This window comes from Molothrus ater, chromosome 32, assembly GCF_012460135.2.
Source record: "Molothrus ater isolate BHLD 08-10-18 breed brown headed cowbird chromosome 32, BPBGC_Mater_1.1, whole genome shotgun sequence".
In the NCBI taxonomy this organism is placed as follows: Eukaryota; Metazoa; Chordata; class Aves; order Passeriformes; family Icteridae; genus Molothrus; species Molothrus ater.
Window position 1 is genome coordinate 1,030,824 of NC_071659.1, and position 12,964 is coordinate 1,043,787.

The 12,964-nt window shown below is 45.0% G+C and overlaps 1 long non-coding RNA gene across 2 annotated transcripts; it reads left to right on the top strand.

Moving 5' to 3' along the window:
• The first annotated feature begins 3,872 nt into the window (after positions 1 to 3,872).
• On the top strand, positions 3,873 to 8,394 carry LOC118700655 (uncharacterized). Of its 2 annotated transcripts, XR_004982317.2 has the most exons (6): positions 3,873 to 4,479; positions 4,999 to 5,063; positions 5,683 to 5,746; positions 5,997 to 6,023; positions 6,381 to 6,456; positions 7,234 to 8,394. It is a non-coding gene; the product is annotated as an uncharacterized LOC118700655 (long non-coding RNA). The 2 variants fall into 2 exon arrangements; XR_008509004.1 differs by lacking the exon at positions 3,873 to 4,479 and having other exon boundaries at positions 4,488 to 5,063.
• Positions 8,395 to 12,964: the final 4,570 nt, after the last annotated feature.

Consider the following 12,964-nt stretch of genomic DNA (forward strand, 5'->3'; position numbering starts at 1 on the left):
AACAAATAGATAAACACATAAAACTATACTATATAGTATATTATTGTAACAGATGATAATATATAGAAATGATAGTCTATTATATATGTATACAAAGATATATAAAGATAGGTTGTAAGTATAAAAATATTTAGATAGAGTTAAAAGAAATTGGGGATTTTTTGGTTTTTATTAGGTTATAGGCTGGGGTTTTTTTTCTAAATAGAAATAATATAAAAATAAAAATCCAGATATCCAAATATATAACACGTATACCGATATCTCTAAATATTTAATATAAAGAAATAGAAGTAAAAGAATAGATAGGATATAAAAGTAATATATCTATTATTATATTAAAAGGTATTCTCTCTAGTATGTATAATACCTACAAATATAATAAATAAAAATTATAAATGTGAATAGAATGATGAAAAATAAAATTATTTTTAGAGTTTTAAATATGGTTTAGATAAAGGGGTGTCTTTGGTTTTTGTTTGGTTAGAGGCAGGGGTTTTATTTGAAATAATAGAAGTATTATAGAAATGTGAATCTTAAGATAGAAATCTATCATAAGTATAGAAAGAGAAATGACGAAACTATGGCTATAAATTAAAATCTAAATCTATGTCAGTAATGTGAAGAGTTGTAGTATAGAATAGAAATGACCTTATGTGGCAATATAAATGATAAATGGGAATAGAAATAGAAGAAGATGTAAATATAGTTGGAAAGAAAGGGAATTTTTTGGCTTTTATTTGAGTAGAGGCAGGGGTTTTATTTTAAATAATACAAGTGTTCCAGAAGTGCAAATCTGAACACAGAAATAGGTAATCAATGAATCAAAATACGTATAAAAATATAGAAATAAGTCCTCGGAATAGATGTAATATAGAATATCAATTGATTTATAAATTGACATTGATAAAGATAAATGTATCAGTAAGCAATACACATTATAAATATAAATGTGAATATCAATAGGAAAACCTAGGGGTAAAATCTATTTAAATATTGTCTAAAAGAAAGGGTTGGGGTTTTTTGGGTTCTTCTTGGGTTAGAGGCAGGGTTTTTATTTTAAATAATATGAATATAGATATTACTCTTACCTGTTTCTAAATATTGAGATAGATAATCAAGATATAAATATAAAACCTAAGTAAATATAAATAATAGGAAGGGATGTAATATAGAATACAAATAACAGTATACATTGATATACAGTTTAAATGTAAATGTGAATATGAACCTGAAAAATACAATTTTAAAAAAGATTGAAATAGAGTTGAAAAGAAAGGGGTTCTTTTTGGCTTGAATTTGGGTAGAGGCAGGGGTTTTATTTTAAATAATGTAAGAGTTACAGAAGTAAAAATCCTAACACAGAAATATAGATTAAATATAGAAAGATATGAATGAAAAGATGTCAATAAATAGAAGAAATAGGAACAGATGTAAAATAGAATATAAACTTATAAAAAATCGGAAATTATAAATGTAAAAATAAACATTATACATCAATATACATTTGAAATATAAATGTGGATATAAATATGAAAAAAAAATTTTTTTTACAAATTTAAATACAGTCGAAATTAAAGGGGGTTCTTTTTGGCTTTTATCCGGGTAGGGGCAGGGGAATTATTTTAAATAATGTAAGCGTTACAGAAGCAAAAATCCTAACAAATATATACTTACTATGTAAAAATATGTATATAAAAATAGAGAAATAAATTTAAGTACTAGGGAGAGATGTAATATAGAATATAAATTTATTTATAAATAGAAATGTATAAATATACATCAATACGCATTATAAATAGAAAGGTGAATATTAATATGAAAAACTATTTTTAAAAATATTTAAATATTTTTAAAAGAAATTGTTGGGTTTGGGTTTGGTTTGTTTGGGTTTTTTTTATCCTATTAGGTTAGAGGCAGGAGTTTTTTTTTCTTCTTCCTGGTTGTTTTGGGGCATTTATTTCAGAGCAGTTTTTGGGGGGGATCGCCCCTGTTCTTTTTTGCCGCCTTGGCTGCCCGCAGCCCCAAGGCGCGCGGCGCCGCCGGCTGGGGTGGGCGGCAGTGCTGCCGCCTTGTGGGCAGAGCGCGGTACTGCAGCCCGCCGCCGCCAGGCAGCCCTCTTGGGCGTGGCGGCGGAGTTTGTTTGACCTTCTCAAAAGGGCGGAAAAACGGAGGACCCCCGGCGGTCTATCCGGAATGCCTGCACGGAACACCAAAGCCGGCGCGGCCCCGACGAGATTTTCTGTGGCGTTTCAATTGCGATGATGGCATTCCGGTTCGTCTGCAGGGTTCGGCGTCGCGGGAAATCGTTTCTAGGGCTCGAGGTAGGTGTCGGCATTTTGATCAGGCAGCTGGCAAAACGGCTACGCCTTGGGGTCTTTCCAAGGGGCGCTGGGGGCGTGGCCGGGGCGGGGCGCCGTGTCGACGAGGTGACGTCATTAGGCGGCACTCTGCCTGCAGTTCGCCGATGCAGACGGCAGGGGGCGCTGCGCCTGCAGTGCGCCCATGCAGACGGCAGGGGGCGCTGTGCCTGCAGTGCGCCCATGCAGACGGCAGGGGGCGCTGTATAAATAGAGTATTAAGTATCAACTATCTAGAAGAAGAAATAAAAGCTCTATGTCACCTGCAGCCGTAGAAAATTTCAGGCTCCCATGGAGGAAATAGTTTTCCTAAAATCATTACCGTTTTGGGGTTTTTTGCACTCCCCGGTAGCCTGAACGTTTCTACTGCTGCTTTTTTATTCTAAAGCTAGAATGGAAATCCAAGATTAGAAATACAGGGAAAGAAAGAGAGAAAGAAAGAAAGAGAGAGAGAGAAAGAGAGAAAGAAAGAGAGAGAGACAGAAAGAGAGACAGAGAGAAAGAAAGAAAGAAAGAAAGAAAGACAGAGAGAGAGACAGAGAGAAAGAGAGAGACAGAGAGAAAGAAAGAAAGAAAGAAAGAAAGAAAGAAAGAAAGACAGAGAGAGAGACAGAGAGAAAGAGAGAGACAGAGAGAAAGAAAGACAGAAAGAAAGAGAGAGAAAGAAATAAAGACAGAAAGAAAGAAAGAGAGACAGAAAGTAAGAGAGACAGAGAGACAGAAAGAAAGAAAGAGACAGAAAGTAGGAGAGACAGAAAGTAAGAGAGACAGAGAGACAGAGAGAAAGAAAGAGACAAAGAGAGACAGAAAGAGAGACAGAAAGTAAGAGAGACAGAGAGACAGAAAGAAAGAAAGAGACAGAGAGAAAGAGAGACAGAAAGTAGGAGAGACAGGAAGTGAGACAGAGAGACAGAGAGAAAGAAAGAGACAGAGAGAAAGAAAGAGACAGAGAGAAAGAGAGACAGAAAGAAAGAGAGAGAGAAAGAAATAAAGAGAGACAGAAAGAAAGAAAGAGACAGAGAGAGAGACAGAAAGAAAGAGAGAGAAAGAAATAGAGAAAGAGAGAGACAGGAAGAGAGCGAGAGAAAGAAAGAGAGAGAGAGAGAGAAAGAAATAGAGAAAGACAGACAGAAAGAAAGACAGAGAGAGACAGAAAGAGAGACAGACAGAAAGAAAGAAATAGAGAAAAGAAAGAAAAGGAAAAAGGAAAGGAAGAAAAAAAATGGAAGGAAGAGAAAGGAAGAAAAAAAATGAAAAAGGAAAAGGGTGAGAGTGAAAAAGAAAGAGCGAAAGTGGAAAAGGGGGTGAAAAACAGAGTGAAAAAAAAGAAAAAAGAGTTGGAGTGGAAAAGAAAGGACATTCGGGAGGGGCGGTGCTGCCTAAGGTGCTTCCGCGCCCAGGAGCGAAGGAGCCGTTTGATCCCCTGGCGGGACCGCAGCTCCCGGTGGCGGAAAATGGAGCGGTGGCTGTCAGTCCGAGACTACAACTCCCGGCAGGCCCTGCGGCCGTAAAGCGCGGCGTCTGACGCAACGGCCGACGCGCCATATGAATGGCTGGCGGGCCGAGGCGGCCGCGCGCCGGGGGAGCGGGCTGGGCGCAAGGAGCTCCCGGCGCCTCTCCCGCACGGGACAGAGCCGCGGCAGCGACGCTGGAGGGGTGAAGCCTCCGTCCGGCCGCCCGCACGGAGCCGAGCGGCACGGAAGGGGCGTCCGCCCGGTGCCTCGGCCTCGCTCAGCGGTCCCGGTGGCGGGGGCTCAGCTCGGGCGGGGCGCGCTGCCGCCCGCCGATGGCGGAGCGCCAGGCGGTGCTTTGCTGCCGCAGGCCGGGAGCTGCAGGAGCCGCCCCGGGCGAGCGGCGCCGGGTGCTGCCGCGGTCTCTGTGCGGCGGCTGGCGGAGGCGCGGGAGCCGCCGAGCTGCAGCCGTGTCCCTCGGGCTGCTGCCGCTGCTGCGGGCGGGGGCGGACGAGCGGCTGGAATGACACGGCTGCTGAGTGCCTCAGTGCTCGTGGCTCTTTCTTCCACGCAAACAGATGGAGCGGCATCGCTGAGCAGTAAAACACAGCGATGGCCCGGAGAATGGTGAGCGCAAGGAGCGCGCGGGCTGGATCCTTCTGATGGCACAGGTGCGATCCGCAAACTCAGCCCCTTGTGCCCCTACCCTCCCGACCCCCAGGGGAAATGCTCTCCAGCCTCGAGCTGCTGACAGACAAAACGTGTGATTTGACACTAGGGTCCAGAAAAGGTTTCCGTTTAGATTAGCAAATGCCTCAATTGTTCTTGGTTACATCCTAGGATCGGTTTTAGGTAGTGACTTTATACCGCTTGTTGGATTTTCTTGTGCAATGGTAAGAAAATAGGCAGGTCTGATACTGGTTTCGCTTTTTTTCTACTTCATGTTCCATGAGCTGCTTTTATCCAAGCAATTGTTTTAAAGTTCTACTGTAGGCGTTTCTGGTTCACTTTTTTTTTTTTCTTTGCAGCACCCGTGACTTTTTTTTTTCCCTCTAAATCAGCAGTAAATATAGCTGAGTAAAATTACCTTGGTTTTCTTCCTTCTTAAATGTTTTTATTGATAATCCAATTTGAATATGCAGAACAAGTGGGTATGTCCTGTAATATATCCTAGCTTTTCTTGTTTACAGGGTACTCAGAAAATATTTTTCCCTTAGAGTCCCACTGAAACATTCTCAGTGCAATCTCCGTTAAGGTATGTGTTTACAAATAAGCCACCATCAGCTGAGATATTTGCCTGTGTACCTTTTCCTGTAATTCAGAGCTTGCGTTCTGTGGTTTTTATGATAAACCTATCAAACTTGTGAAACTGTTTTGCAAGTCTTAATCGTTGAAGGCAGCAAGAAGTGGTTTTAAAGCCTGTATTTGAGCAGACAAAGGGAAAAAGTGTGAATTTGATGCTGAACTTGTCCTTTTTCATTTGACTTGCCTTGAATGATTTAGGAAGAGAGAGAACTAGAAAAAAGAGAGAAATAGAATTGGTTCTTGGGCCCTCCTAAAATGCTCCCCGTGATTCTGTGTGGAGCCAAAGTGAAGGGTGATGGAACAGAGCCCTGTGCTTTAGAAGGAAATCAATTTCAACCTGATCTCCACCCTGAGTCTCCCTAATTTCTGTTTTTAAAATGCAAACTAAGTTTAGGAAGTGTTGGAAGTTAGTATTTTGGGGAAGAAATGGCAGTTGTACAAACCGTTCCATTTCCCAGAGGCTCTGGGAACGATTCATTTTGTAAGCGCTGTAACTGCAATCGGTTGGTGGTTCGGGGTTGGAATGTGCACTTGCCCTCCTCTAAAGCACTCGTTCATTTGCATTTCAGTGCCAGGAGTCTGGAGAAACTGGAGAAGAGCCCAAGAGACATTTTTCATCCTGAGATACAAAAGGTAGGAAGTGACTTTTTTTTTGTTTGGTTCTTTTTCTTTATGATTTCCTGGAAATAGAAGTAATTAAGTATAGATACTACTGGTTTGTTTCTTCCAGTAGCTAATAATAATAATAATCTAATACTACTTAAACTGTCTCTTTATCCATTGAACTGGCCATTTCAAATCCAAACTTCTAAACACAAATAAAAGCATCATCCTTGTAGAATCTTTAATAGGAGGGGGCTAAAGATGCTGTTTTTGTTGACAGGATTTATTGGTTCTTGAAGGGCAAGAGGTGAGTACAAGCCTAACTACTTCTTGCTCACAGACCCGTCCGGTGAGTACAGCTTTGTATTTTGATGGGCTTTTGATGACTTCTAAATCAATTGCTCGTTACAGTAAAAAGAAGTAATGTTTTTTTGAACCTGACAGCAAAAATAACTTGAAGCACCAACTTAATAATAATTGATCACCAATCTAAGTTAATGATTTTATGCTATACTATCAAAGTTTAAAGGTAAATTATCGTGTAGTAGGAGATAGTATAAAATGTATGTTCTGATGTGTAGGATGTATGCAAAGATTAGAGGAACCAAATTTTTATGTCTTCTGTTTGACTGTTTACCAAATAATATTTGGTTTTATTTTCCAGGGATCAGTGAATTTTAAATTTGGAGTCCTCTATGCTAAGGATGGTCAGCTTACAGGTGATGAAATGTTCAGTAATGGTGAGTTTTCCACCCTCTCCCTAATTGTTTTGCTCATCTGAAAAAAAAAAAAAAAAAAAAAAAAAGGTTATGTTTATTATTTGTTACCCTGTTCTGTCCGTTTCCTCAGTATTTGCTGGAGCTCTGCTTACCCAAGCTTTGGGTAAAACAAGCTTTGGGTTCCTTCTGTCCCACTGGGTGTTGCCCAGTTTGGTTGCATCTGGTGAAATTCACCCTGAGCCCTTACAGAACCAGCTCAAACCACGTGAGAGCCATTCGCAGCTCTCTCAGGACACCCGGAGGAGGATGGGTGACGTTTCTGAGCATCTGGCAAGTGTACTTCTATCAAAACTCGGCCTGTGTAATTTCTGGGGAAAACCCTTCTGTATCCTGGAGGGTTCCTCAAACTCTGTTGAGGATCCAGTTAGCAGTTGCTCACCTGGATGGTTCCAGCTCCTCAAGTTAACACTTGTACTCTTGCCCTGTAGTTTAGATCTATTGTAGTTTTGTTATTTTGCACGATTTTACGTCTTTGGAAAATAACGTGCATTTCACTCTTTGGAAGCTCTCGGATCATTCCTTGGTGCAGCACCACCTAATGGGACACTTGGCTGCTGTGCTGAAGGGCTTGGTTACTGGAATTGTAAATCCCGGAGAGTTTGTAAGTCTTCTGTCCCCAGGGAGGTATCACGCTTTGTTCACCGTTGCTCTGTTTGTCAGGTGCTGCTTCTTGTCGGAAGTATTAACTTCAAACTGCCCTGTTCTTTTTTTAACTTTTTTTCCTGGTTCTCTCCGTAGGACAGGGAAGGACTCTCGTATCCTGGTCGTCAGACTCAGCGCTGCCCGAGAAGATACAGAGACTGTAAAAATCATAAGGAGCAAATAGGACTGCAGAGGAAACAAACTGGAGAGAACAAAAGGTGATATTGTTCTCCTTAGCCTGGATTAGAAACATCCCCTGTGCTTTGATGCCGGTGGCTGCCAGGGGCTCGTTAGGTCTTTTTAGGCAGGTGTAGGTGTTCACTTGTAGGTTTTCTGTCTGGACGAGTCAATTCAAACTTTGCTAAGCTTATATTGGAAAATTACTCTCTAGTTCAGTCCAGCATGACATTTTTGAATGTTGTAAAAAAACCATGTTACTTGGAAATAGCTAATGATGAGAAGCTTTAGGGAAAAATAAGATTTTGAGGTCGGGAGATATGCGAAGAATTTAGTGGGGACGTTAGACTGGCGTAAAGCCCGCTTTAAGCTGGACTGGCACACTTGCAGATCCCCTATCAAACAGTAGTGCTTAGATTAGCCTGGTTGTTGCCCATTGTTTCTGTAGAAATAAATGTTTCCTGGTCTTCAGAAGTAAGCTGCTTTGAAAACCTGGAAGTTGCAGTACAGTGACAATCCACGTGCTTCGGGTAAAAAGGAGATTTCATAAGGGTGATAGGCTTTTGTCTTTTCCTACAAGTCCATGTAATCCTATGGAGGAGTTTTTAATTGCATGTTGCCGAGTCATCCATCAGAGCCCTGTTGTACCAATCATCATGCAAATACAAAAGAAAAAAATCAGAGCCTGTCCCAGCCACTTAGAGCCCAGACCATTATTTCCTCAGGCTGCCCTCTGTGTGCCATTAATACTCACCACGGGAGTGAGCTGAGGATTGTTGCAGCTGTTGGGAGCAAACTACTTCTCGTCACACAGAAATAGAATTGGGATGACGCCTCAGCCAGCGCCTCTCTGCTCTCGTCTCCTGAACCTCCAGCAGAAGAGTTCTGGTCCATCCGGGTGTGCGTAACCCAGTTCCCGATGGTCTGAACGCGCTGAGCAGCGCTCAGCTGGTGTGGGGGGTTCAGGGAAGGCAGAGCGTGCATTATCATCTTCCTGAACCTACAGACAAATCCAAGTGAGAAGCCATAGGGTGGCAATCAGTCGCATACATGCTAAATAAAACTTGCAGATTTTTTTAAGGACTGTTTCTGCTTGTTGTTTGTTGTGCTTCTGTGCTTAGAAAGCGTCCCTTGAAAATGAGCTCAGTTCATCACTTGAAACTTTGTTTGCAGACCCTCACTGACCAGAATTTGTTGCAGACTGGGTGCACGCTGTGCTGACCTCCTGGAAATGTGAGGAGCTGGTGCGTGCTACTTTGTGCTTTAGGACACTCTGAGGGATTTATTCCTTTTGGGATCCATGATGAGAATTCCCAAGAGAGGTAGTAATAAGGTATGAGATTGGAAAAAAGCCTGTGTCCTTGGAATGTTGTTGTTGTCGTCAAAAGTTAATTTTTCCTTCTTTCTTAGCCAGTAGTCAGCTTTTTGCTTTATTTTTTGTGGGATCAGTATTTGATTGTTTAAAAAATTGCTTCAAAATAACTGCAGTGGCTGGCCACCAGGACCTTGTTCAGATTTGCCTATTTGCTTGTAGCTAAAACGTTTCCATATTGTTTATCATTCTATTGAAGAAACTGCTGCCCAGTCAACTAAGAACTGAACATCTGTCTGTCTAGGACATGGGGAGAGGATTTAGGTCATGTCTTTGTTTCCAGAAAAAAGTTCCAGTGTAGTTTCTAACTAGAGGAAAAGGGGGGGGTGAAGACTCGGGGCTCTGATGCCATTGGGGGCACCCCGAGGTGCCCAGGAGAGGGAGCCCCACTGCGGTGCAGGAGCAGGTATGTTATCACGTACTAGAGAACAAATTATAAATAGAAATATGAAAATTATAAATATAAAAATATTTTTTAAATCGTTAAAGAAAGCGTTTTTTTTTAATTGTCAATAGGCAGGGTTTTGATTATAAAAATTATAAATACAAAGAATATGAAGGTAGAAATCTAAGTCTAGAAAGATATCATAAATACATACAGATAAAGTTTAAAACTAGAAGAAAAAATCAGTTGCAGCAGTAGATACGATACATAATATAAATAATACTTTAAATACATGTCTAGAATTTTATAGATATTATAGATAATTATTAATAGATTGCATCAAAAGAAACTATAAATATAAATGTGAATATAATTACACAAAGTATAAAAATATTTCGATATCATTTAAAAGAAGGTGTTTTCGTGTATTTATTTGGTTAGAGATGGGGTTTTTATTTGGATTAATAGAAGTATTCTAGAAATATAAATCTAACTATAGAAAGATACAATCCATAGAGAAAGATATTTCTAAAAACACAACCGAACGACGCCGCCTTCGGGGGAATCGCACGAGCGCGGCCGAAGCAAGGCGAGAGCGGCCGACCCTGACGGCCTCGAGCGAACCGAGGCGAGGCTTCCGAGGCTGCCTGAAGCGAAGCGAGCCAAGCTCAGGCGAAGCGAGCCTGCTGCTCTCGTGCGCGCTAATTAGCGCCAGTGCGGTGCCAGCCTAATGAGCTCCTGCCCGAGCCCGCGCTCCCGGTCGTGTCCGCGCCATGGCCGGGCCGCCCGCGGGACGCGGCAGCGGGAGAGCCCCGAGCCGGGCGAGCTGAACGTGAGGCAGCGGCGCTTGCCCGCCGTCAGGGAGCCGAGCGGAGCCGAGGCGCGCCGAAGGCACAGAGCGGCTGGGAGTTGGGCCGAAGCGAGGCGAGCTGGGCCGAAGAGGCGAATGCAGGCGCCAAGAGCCGAGTTGAGGCGACAGTAGCCGAGTTGAGGCGACAGTAGCCGACTCGAGCCGAGCGTCTCCGGAGCGAGCCGAGCTCCGCCGAGCGCAGCATCCCGGGCAGGGCGAGGCGCCGGGCCGGGCTCGGGGTGCAGCCGGGGCTCTGGGAGGCTTCCCCGCCTGTCCCTCTCTCTAGCCCTCCTTCCTTCTCCCCGTATTCGCCTTCTCTCGCTCCCTTTCCCCCATTCCCTCTCCCCCCACAAACCCGACTCCTTCCTGTCCTGTCCCTAGCCCGCTACTCCCTTCTGTTCCCCCTCTCTCCCTCTTCTGCCCAGCCTCCCTGTACCCCCGTCCCGGGCTTTCCCTTCCCGTCCCGCTTTCCTGCACAGCCCGAGCTCCCTCGCCGCCCTTTCTCATGCCCTGCTCTCGCTCCTCTCTTCCCGTGCCCCCTTTCTTTCTTTGCCCCGCAGCCGCAGGGCTCGGGGTGCCGGAGAATAAAGCCCCGAGGGCCGGAGCCCGGCGCCCCTGGGCCCTTGCAGGAGTCCCCGCGCGGGGCCGGAGGCTCTCGGCGGATCCCCCCGTGCCGCTCAAGCAGCCCGGCCGACAGCGCCGGAGCTGCGGCTTTGCCGGCATCGCGCTGAGAGCGGCCCCCGCTCTGTGCCGTGCCATCCCCGCCGTCTGTGCCGCTCCCTCTCTCGCTGCCCCCGGCCCGTGACAGCGAGGCTGGGCAGGAACCTCAACCCTTCTGGGGGCTGCCCCCGCTTTCTTGTTGCAGCAGAATCCCTTGCTGGGGCCATGCGCATGTGGGAAGGGCTTGGGGGAAGCGCTGCGCTGCTGTCCAGGGCAGTCGGACTCCTTCTGTGTCTTCTTTGGGGGTCAGGAAAAGGGGGGATGAAGACTCGGGGCTTTGATGCTGTTGGGGGCACCCCAAGGTGCCCTGGAGAGGGAGCCCCACTGCGGTGCAGGAGCAGGTGGGTGGCGGTCGAGGGGGGGGCGAGTCAAGCTGGGTGCCATCCCCCAGAGGGACCCAAAGCTGCCACCAAATGCACAGGGAGGGGTGAGTGGGTGTAGGATGCTAAAACCTGGCAAGGTATTAGGTTTTCTATGTATTGCTAAAGAATAGGAATTGTCTCTAAATTGAACTGGGGAGAAACCCTCTCTATGCACTCATTTGTTTACAGGAAATTAGGAAGCTCTGACTGGAGATGGGTAGTAGTTCTGAAGATACTGCCGTAATGTTTTTATCTAGGAACGGACCGAGCTGTGCCCTGGAACCCTCAGAACAGCTGCAGGGGCTGAAGGCGATAGAAAGGGCTCTCTGGCACCTTTTGCCTCCGTTCTCTGCCAGCGCCCAAATCGTGTCGCAGTCCCGGAAGAGGCGCTTGTCATCCAGAGAGCCAAAAGGAAGACGTGTAAAATCCCAGTTCTGCCTTGTGTTTCGTGTGGGTTTTTTACTTTGTATTGATGTCATTCCAGAGAGCAAGGAAAGAAGAAATGTGACCGGTTCCCACTATTGCTGTGTGAAGGCTTTTTTGAAAGGCTGCTGTATTTATATTGTCTTTTTCCACTCCAAGCTTGACTTTTGCCTTTGTTTTTCAAGCTCTGCTGCATTGGGTGTCCCAAGGAGGGCTGGGTTCCTCAGCAGGGCTCTTAGGAGGTGGCACTGATTCTGCTTTTTCTGAAGGCGTCTCAAAGCGTGCTACCAGAATGACAGTTTTGTGCACTGGAAAGCTTTCCCTCAGTGCCATCAGCGCATGTACGTGTCTGAATTGTGGAAGCAGACGGACTAAGAAAAGCCAGCACCCAGAGCAGATTTCTGTTGGCTCTGTGTCTGTGAGAAGCGGGCTGTGTGCTGGACGGGGAGAAGCGCTGTTGGAGAGTGGCATCGGCGCCAGGTGTGAGCTGTGAGGATGATGGGGGGCTCGGAGCAGCCCCAGGTGTGAGCCGTGAGGATGATGAGGGGCCGGCTCCTGCCTGGGGGGGAGGCTGTTTTAGGGGGAGGCTTTGCCTCAGCTCCCTTTTGCATGGAGCTGCTGAGTAGAGGGGTTCATGGGGGGCTCCCGGGGCTGTCTCATGGAAGGACTGCAAGAGCTTCTTGCAGCGTCTGGGCGAACACCTGGATACGCACTTGGATATGCAGAGCATCGCTTCAAGGAGGTGCCGAGGGACGAATCTTTGTGCCGGGAAGCAGCAGCCGAACAGGTGAGCGCGTGTGGATTTGGAGCGGGGACTTTGGTCCTTTCCCTTTTCAATCTCATCTTGCTAGTCCCTCCCCGGTTCTTCAGGAACAAAAATGCAGCTTTTGAGGACAAAAGAAATTAAGGAGAGAGAAGCAGCTACTCTCCTAATATTGTCTGAGTTTGAACTGGGGGGAATCCAGCTTCACTTGCCGTTTTATGGGTGTTGATTGAAAGAAAATGATGCCGAATTTTGCCCCAAAAGGCGAGAATAAGCTGCCCAGAGACTGGATTTGAGGTCTATAGGCAGGAGGTATTTATTGGCAACGCGTTGGAGAAATCACTAAATGGATTTCCAAATTGTGTACAGCAAAAGCAGGTTTTTATACAATTTTGAAAAAGGATTACATCATTATTACATGCATATTCATAGGTAGGCAGGAGTACAGTCGGAGTCTTCCAGGAATTCTTGGTCTTCCTTCGTTAAATTTTAAGCTTTTCCTAATTTGGGCAGTTTCCTGTTATTCTTGGCATGTTTTTCCATGGCTTGGCAGAAGTTATTGTTGTAGTTGGCTTGATTCTATGGCTTGGCAGGTCACTTTAACTTATTGGCTTCCATTTCTGCTTTTCTCTTCAAATATTCTAATTCCAATGTTTCCTCTTCAAATATTCTAATTCCAAAGTTTCTTCTGTGTGTGTTTTTTGGTTAACTTATCTAGATATATGATCAAAGTTAGGGCTCCCTAACGGTGTATTTTAGGTTATTTATTAACTTA